We start from the raw sequence: 8,937 nt of genomic DNA, 5'->3' as shown, positions 1-8,937 counted from the left end.
AAGTGCGAAAAGTGGTTTTTCAACACTAACACAAGTGTGAAAAGTGGTTTTTCAACACTAACACAAGTGCGAAAAGTGGTTTTTCCACACTAATACAAGTGCAAAAGTGGTTTACTGCACCAACACAAGTGCGAAAAGTGGTTTTTCAACACTATCACAAGTGCAAAAAGTGTTTTTTCCACACTAATGCAAGTTCAAAAGTGGTTTCCTGAACGAACACAAGTGCGAAAAGTGGTTTTTCAACACTAACACAAGTGCAAAAAGTGGTTTTTCAACACTAACACAAGTGCGAAAAGTGGTTTCCTGCACCAACACAAGTGCAAAAAGTGGTTTTTCAACACTATCACAAGTGCAAAAAGTGTTTTTTCCACACTAATACAAGTGCAAAAGTGGTTTCCTGAACGAACACAAGTGCGAAATGTGGTTTTTCAACACTAACACAAGTGCGAAAAGTGGTTTTTCAACACTAACACAAGTGCGAAAAGTGGTTTTTCCACACTAATACAAGTGCAAAAGTGGTTTACTGCACCAACACAAGTGCGAAAAGTGGTTTTTCAACACTAACACAAGTGCGAAAAGTGGTTTTTCAACACGATCACAAGTGCAAAAAGTGTTTTTTCCACACTAATACAAGTGCAAAAGTGGTTTCCTGCACCAACACAAGTGCGAAAAGTGGTTTTTCAACACTAACACAAGTGCGAAAAGTGGTTTTTCAACACTAACACAAGAGCGAAAAGTGGTTTTTCCACACTAATACAAGTGCAAAAGTGGTTTACTGCACCAACACAAGTGTGAAAAGTGTTTTTTCAACACTAACACAAGTGCGAAAAGTGCTTTTTCAAAACTATCACAAGTGCAAAAAGTGTTTTTTCCACACTAATACAAGTGCAAAAGTGGTTTCCTGCACCAACACAAGTGCGAAAAGTGGTTTTTCAACACTAACACAAGTGCGGAAAGTGTTTTTTCAACACTAACACAAGTGCAAAAAGTGGTTTTTCAACACTAACACAAGTGCGAAAAGTGGTTTTTCCACACTAATACAAGTGCAAAAGTGGTTTCCTGCACCAACACAAGTGCGAAAACTGGTTTTTCAACACTAACACAAGTGCAAAAAGTGTTTTTTCCACAGTAATACAAGTGCAAAAGTGGTTTCCTGCACCAACACAAGTGCGAAAAGTGTTTTTTCAACACTAACACAAGTGCGAAAAGTGGTTTTTCAACACTATCACAAGTGCAAAAAGTGTTTTTTCCACACTAATACAAGTGCAATAGTGGTTTCCTGCACCAACACAAGTGCGAAAAGTGGTTTTTCCACACTAATACAAGTGCGAAAAGTGGTTTGTCAACACTAACACAAGTGCGAAAAGTGGTTTTTCCACACTAATACAAGTGCAAAAGTGGTTTCCTGCACCAACACAAGTTCGAAAAGTGGTTTTTCAACACTAACACAAGTGCGAAAAGTGGTTTTTCAACATTAACACAAGTGCGAAAAGTGGTTTTTCCACACTAATACAAGTGCAAAAGTGGTTTCCTGCACCAACACAAGTGCGAAAAGTGGTTTTTCAACACTAACACAAGTGCAAAAACTGGTTTTTCAACACTATCACAAGTGCGAAAAGTGTTTTTTCCACACTAATACAAGTGCAAAAAGTGGTTTCCTGCACCAACACAAGTGCGAAAAGTGTTTTTTCAACACTATCACAAGTGCAAAAAGTGTTTTTTCCACACTAATACAAGTGCAAAAGTGGTTTCCTGAACGAACACAAGTGCGAAATGTGGTTTTTCAACACTAACACAAGTGCGAAAAGTGTTTTTTCAACACTATCACAAGTGCAAAAAGTGATTTTTCCACACTAATACAAGTGCAAAAGTGGTTTCCTGCACCAACACAAGTGCGAAAAGTGGTTTTTCAACACTAACACAAGTGCGAAAAGTGGTTTTTCAACACTAACACAAGAGCGAAAAGTGGTTTTTCCACACTAATACAAGTGCAAAAGTGGTTTACTGCACCAACACAAGTGCGAAAAGTGCTTTTTCAACACTATCACAAGTGCAAAAAGTGTTTTTTCCACACTAATGCAAGTGCAAAAGTGGTTTCCTGAACGAACACAAGTGCGAAAAGAGGTTTTTCAACACTAACACAAGTGCGAAAAGTCGTTTTTCAACACTATCACAAGTGCAAAAAGTGTTTTTGCCACACTAATACAAGTGCAAAGGTGGTTTCCTGCACCAACACAAGTGCGAAAAGTGGTTTTTCAACACTAACACAAGTGTGAAAAGTGGTTTTTCAACACTAACACAAGTGCGAAAAGTGGTTTTTCCACACTAATACAAGTGCAAAAGTGGTTTACTGCACCAACACAAGTGCAAAAAGTGGTTTTTCAACACTAACACAAGTGCGAAAAGTGGTTTTTCAACACTATCACAAGTGCAAAAAGTGTTTTTTCCACACTAATACAAGTGCAAAAGTGGTTTCCTGCACCAACACAAGTGCGAAAAGTGGTTTTTCAACACTATCACAAGTGCAAAAAGTGTTTTTTCCACACTAATGCAAGTTCAAAAGTGGTTTCCTGAACGAACACAAGTGCGAAAAGTGGTTTTTCAACACTAACACAAGTGCAAAAAGTGGTTTTTCAACACTAACACAAGTGCGAAAAGTGGTTTCCTGCACCAACACAAGTGCGAAAAGTGGTTTTTCAACACTATCACAAGTGCAAAAAGTGTTTTTTCCACACTAATACAAGTGCAAAAGTGGTTTCCTGAACGAACACAAGTGCGAAATGTGGTTTTTCAACACTAACACAAGTGCGAAAAGTGGTTTTTCAACACTAACACAAGTGCGAAAAGTGGTTTTTCCACACTAATACAAGTGCAAAAGTGGTTTACTGCACCAACACAAGTGCGAAAAGTGGTTTTTCAACACTAACACAAGTGCGAAAAGTGGTTTTTCAACACTATCACAAGTGCAAAAGGTGTTTTTTCCACACTAATACAAGTGCAAAAGTGGTTTCCTGTACCAACACAAGTGCGAAAAGTGGTTTTTCAACACTATCACAAGTGCAAAAAGTGTTTTTTCCACACTAATGCAAGTTCAAAAGTGGTTTCCTGAACGAACACAAGTGCGAAACGTGGTTTTTCAACACTAACACAAGTGCAAAAAGTGGTTTTTCAACACTAACACAAGTGCGAAAAGTGGTTTTTCAACACGATCACAAGTGCAAAAAGTGTTTTTTCCACACTAATACAAGTGCAAAAGTGGTTTCCTGCACCAACACAAGTGCGAAAAGTGGTTTATCAACACTAACTCAAGTGCGAAAAGTGGTTTTTCAACACTAACACAAGTGCGAAAAGTGGTTTTTCCACACTAATACAAGTGCAAAAGTGGTTTCCTGCACCAACACAAGTGTGAAAAGTGGTTTTTCAACACTAACACAAGTGCGAAAAGTGGTTTTTCAACACTATCACAAGTGCAAAAAGTGTTTTTTCCACACTAATACAAGTGCAAAAGTGGTTTCCTGCCCCCAACACATGTGCGAAAAGTGGTTTTTCAACACTAACACAAGTGCGAAAAGTGGTTTTTCAACACTAACACAAGTGCGAAAAGTGGTTTTTCAACACTATCACAAGTGCAAAAAGTGTTTTTTCCACACTAATACAAGTGCAAAAGTGGTTCCTGCACCAATACAAGTGCGAAAAGTGGTTTTTCAACACTAACACAAGTGCGAAAAGTGGTTTTTCAACACTATCACAAGTGCAAAAAGTGTTTTTTCCACACTAATACAAGTGCAAAAAGTGGTTTCCTGCACCAACACAAGTGCGAAAAGTGTTTTTTCAACACTATCACAAGTGCAAAAAGTGTTTTTTCCACACTAATACAAGTGCAAAAGTGGTTTCCTGAACGAACACAAGTGCGAAATGTGGTTTTTCAACACTAACACAAGTGCGAAAAGTGTTTTTTCAACACTATCACAAGTGCAAAAAGTGTTTTTTCCACACTAATACAAGTGCAAAAGTGGTTTCCTGCACCAACACAAGTGCGAAAAGTGGTTTTTCAACACTAACACAAGTGCGAAAAGTGGTTTTTCAACACTAACACAAGAGCGAAAAGTGGTTTTTCCACACTAATACAAGTGCAAAAGTGGTTTACTGCACCAACACAAGTGCGAAAAGTGCTTTTTCAACACTATCGCAAGTGCAAAAAGTGTTTTTTCCACACTAATACAAGTGCAAAAGTGGTTTCCTGCACCAACACAAGTGCGAAAAGTGGTTTTTCAACACTAACACAAGTGCGGAAGTGTTTTTTCAACACTAACACAAGTGCGAAAAGTGGTTTTTCCACACTAATACAAGTGCAAAAGTGGTTTCCTGCACCAACACAAGTGCGAAAAGTGGTTTTTCAACACTAACACAAGTGCGAAAAGTGGTTTTTCAACACTACCACAAGTGCAAAAAGTGTTTTTCCACACTAATACAGGTGCAAAAGTGGTTTCCTGCACCAACACAACTGCGAAAAGTGGTTTTTCAACACTAACACAAGTGCAAAAAGTGGTTTTTCAACACTAACACAAGTGCGAAAAGTGGTTTTTCAACACTAACACAAGTGCGAAAAGTGGTTTTTCCACACTAATACAAGTGCAAAAGTGGTTTCCTGCACCAACACAAGTGCGAAAAGTGGTTTATCAACACTAACTCAAGTGCGAAAAGTGGTTTTTCAACACTAACACAAGTGCGAAAAGTGGTTTTTCCACACTAATACAAGTGCAAAAGTGGTTTCCTGCACCAACACAAGTGTGAAAAGTGGTTTTTCAACACTAACACAAGTGCGAAAAGTGGTTTTTCAACACTATCACAAGTGCAAAAAGTGTTTTTTCCACACTAATACAAGTGCAAAAGTGGTTTCCTGCCCCCAACACATGTGCGAAAAGTGGTTTTTCCACACTAATACAAGTGCAAAAGTGGTTTTCTGCACCAACACAAGTGCGAAAACTGGTTTTTCAACACTAACACAAGTTCAAAAAGTGTTTTTTCCACAGTAATACAAGTGCAAAAGTGGTTTCCTGCACCAACACAAGTGCGAAAAGTGTTTTTTCAACACTAACAAAAGTGCGAAAAGTGGTTTTTCAACACTATCACAAGTGCAAAAAGTGTTTTTTCCACACTAATACAAGTGCAATAGTGGTTTCCTGCACCAACACAAGTGCGAAAAGTGGTTTTTCCACACTAATACAAGTGCGAAAAGTGGTTTGTCAACACTAACACAAGTGCGAAAAGTGGTTTTTCCACACTAATACAAGTGCAAAAGTGGTTTCCTGCACCAACACAAGTGCGAAAAGTGGTTTTTCAACACTAACACAAGTGCGAAAAGTGGTTTTTCAACACTAACACAAGTGCGAAAAGTGGTTTTTCCACACTAATACAAGTGCAAAAGTGGTTTCCTGCACCAACACAAGTGCGAAAAGTGGTTTTTCAACACTAACACGAGTGCGAAAAGTGGTTTTTCAACACTATCACAAGTGCAAAAAGTGTTTTTTCCACACTAATACAAGTGCAAAAGTGGTTTCCTGCACCAACACAAGTGCGAAAAGTGGTTTTTCAACACTAACACAAGTGCGAAAAGTGATTTTTCAATACTAACACAAGTGCGAAAAGTGGTTTTTCCACACTAATACAAGTGCAAAAAGTGGTTTCCTGCACCAACACAAGTGCGAAAAGTGGTTTTTCAACACTAACACAAGTGCGAAAAGTGGTTTTTCAACACTATCACAAGTGCAAAAAGTGTTTTTTCCACACTAATACAAGTGCAAAAGTGGTTTCCTGCACCAACACAAGTGCGAAAAGTGGTTTTTCCACTCTAATACAAGTGCAAAAAGTGGTTTTTCAAAACTAACACAAGTGCAAAAAGTGGTTTTTCCACACTAATACAAGTGCAAAAGTGGTTTCCTGCACCAACACAAGTGCGAAAAGTGGTTTTTGAACACTATCACAAGTGCAAAAAGTGTTTTTTCCACACTAATACAAGTGCAAAAGTGGTTTCCTGAACGAACACAAGTGCGAAAAGTGGTTTTTCAACACTAACACAAGTGCGAAAAGTGTTTTTTCAACACTAACACAAGTGCGAAAAGTGGTTTTTCAACACGATCACAAGTGCAAAAAGTGTTTTTTCCACACTAATACAAGTGCAAAAGTGGTTTCCTGCACCAACACAAGTGCGAAAAGTGGTTTTTCAACACTAACACAAGTGCGAAAAGTGGTTTTTCAACACTAACACAAGAGCGAAAAGTGGTTTTTCAACACTATCACAAGTGCAAAAAGTGTTTTTTCCACACTAATACAAGTGCAAAAGTGGTTTCCTGCACCAACACAAGTGCGAAAAGTGGTTTTTCCACTCTAATACAAGTGCAAAAAGTGGTTTTTCAAAACTAACACAAGTGCAAAAAGTGGTTTTTCCACACTAATACAAGTGCAAAAGTGGTTTCCTGCACCAACACAAGTGCGAAAAGTGGTTTTTGAACACTATCACAAGTGCAAAAAGTGTTTTTTCCACACTAATACAAGTGCAAAAGTGGTTTCCTGAATGAACACAAGTGCGAAAAGTGGTTTTTCAACACTAACACAAGTGCGAAAAGTGTTTTTTCAACACTAACACAAGTGCGAAAAGTGGTTTTTCAACACGATCACAAGTGCAAAAAGTGTTTTTTCCACACTAATACAAGTGCAAAAGTGGTTTCCTGCACCAACACAAGTGCGAAAAGTGGTTTTTCAACACTAACACAAGTGCGAAAAGTGGTTTTTCAACACTAACACAAGAGCGAAAAGTGGTTTTTCAACACTAACACAAGTGCGAAAAATGGTTTTTCAACACTATCACAAGTGCAAAAAGTGTTTTTTCCACACTAATACAAGTGCAAAAGTGGTTTCCTGAACGAACACAAGTGCGAAATGTGGTTTTTCAACACTAACACAAGTGCGAAAAGTGGTTTTTCAACACTAACACAAGTGCGAAAAGTGGTTTTTCCACACTAATACAAGTGCAAAAGTGGTTTACTGCACCAACACAAGTTCGAAAAGTGGTTTTTCAACACTAACACAAGTGCGAAAAGTGGTTTTTCAACACTATCACAAGTGCAAAAGGTGTTTTTTCCACACTAATACAAGTGCAAAAGTGGTTTCCTGCACCAACACAAGTGCGAAAAGTGGTTTTTCAACACTATCACAAGTGCAAAAAGTGTTTTTTCCACACTAATGCAAGTTCAAAAGTGGTTTCCTGAACGAACACAAGTGCGAAACGTGGTTTTTCAACACTAACACAAGTGCAAAAAGTGGTTTTTCAACACTAACACAAGTGCGAAAAGTGGTTTTTCAACACGATCACAAGTGCAAAAAGTGTTTTTTCCACACTAATACAAGTGCAAAAGTGGTTTCCTGCACCAACACAAGTGCGAAAAGTGGTTTATCAACACTAACTCAAGTGCGAAAAGTGGTTTTTCAACACTAACACAAGTGCGAAAAGTGGTTTTTCCACACTAATACAAGTGCAAAAGTGGTTTCCTGCACCAACACAAGTGTGAAAAGTGGTTTTTCAACACTAACACAAGTGCGAAAAGTGGTTTTTCAACACTATCACAAGTGCAAAAAGTGTTTTTTCCACACTAATACAAGTGCAAAAGTGGTTTCCTGCCCCCAACACATGTGCGAAAAGTGGTTTTTCAACACTAACACAAGTGCGAAAAGTGGTTTTTCAACACTAACACAAGTGCGAAAAGTGGTTTTTCAACACTATCACAAGTGCAAAAAGTGTTTTTTCCACACTAATACAAGTGCAAAAGTGGTTCCTGCACCAATACAAGTGCGAAAAGTGGTTTTTCAACACTAACACAAGTGCGAAAAGTGGTTTTTCAACACTATCACAAGTGCAAAAAGTGTTTTTTCCACACTAATACAAGTGCAAAAAGTGGTTTCCTGCACCAACACAAGTGCGAAAAGTGTTTTTTCAACACTATCACAAGTGCAAAAAGTGTTTTTTCCACACTAATACAAGTGCAAAAGTGGTTTCCTGAACGAACACAAGTGCGAAATGTGGTTTTTCAACACTAACACAAGTGCGAAAAGTGTTTTTTCAACACTATCACAAGTGCAAAAAGTGTTTTTTCCACACTAATACAAGTGCAAAAGTGGTTTCCTGCACCAACACAAGTGCGAAAAGTGGTTTTTCAACACTAACACAAGTGCGAAAAGTGGTTTTTCAACACTAACACAAGAGCGAAAAGTGGTTTTTCCACACTAATACAAGTGCAAAAGTGGTTTACTGCACCAACACAAGTGCGAAAAGTGCTTTTTCAACACTATCGCAAGTGCAAAAAGTGTTTTTTTCCACACTAATACAAGTGCAAAAGTGGTTTCCTGCACCAACACAAGTGCGAAAAGTGGTTTTTCAACACTAACACAAGTGCGGAAGTGTTTTTTCAACACTAACACAAGTGCGAAAAGTGGTTTTTCCACACTAATACAAGTGCAAAAGTGGTTTCCTGCACCAACACAAGTGCGAAAAGTGGTTTTTCAACACTAACACAAGTGCGAAAAGTGGTTTTTCAACACTACCACAAGTGCAAAAAGTGTTTTTTCCAGACTAATACAGGTGCAAAAGTGGTTTCCTGCACCAACACAACTGCGAAAAGTGGTTTTTCAACACTAACACAAGTGCAAAAAGTGGTTTTTCAACACTAACACAAGTGCGAAAAGTGGTTTTTCAACACTAACACAAGTGCGAAAAGTGGTTTTTCCACACTAATACAAGTGCAAAAGTGGTTTTCTGCACCAACACAAGTGCGAAAACTGGTTTTTCAACACTAACACAAGTTCAAAAAGTGTTTTTTCCACAGTAATACAAGTGCAAAAGTGGTTTCCTGCACCAACACAAGTGCGAAAAGTGTTTTTTCA

The sequence above is a fragment of the Myxine glutinosa genome, chromosome 13 (assembly GCF_964187855.1).
Source record: "Myxine glutinosa chromosome 13, kmMyxGlut1.1, whole genome shotgun sequence".
Taxonomy (NCBI): Eukaryota; Metazoa; Chordata; class Myxini; order Myxiniformes; family Myxinidae; genus Myxine; species Myxine glutinosa.
This window is presented reverse-complemented; position numbering follows the sequence as displayed.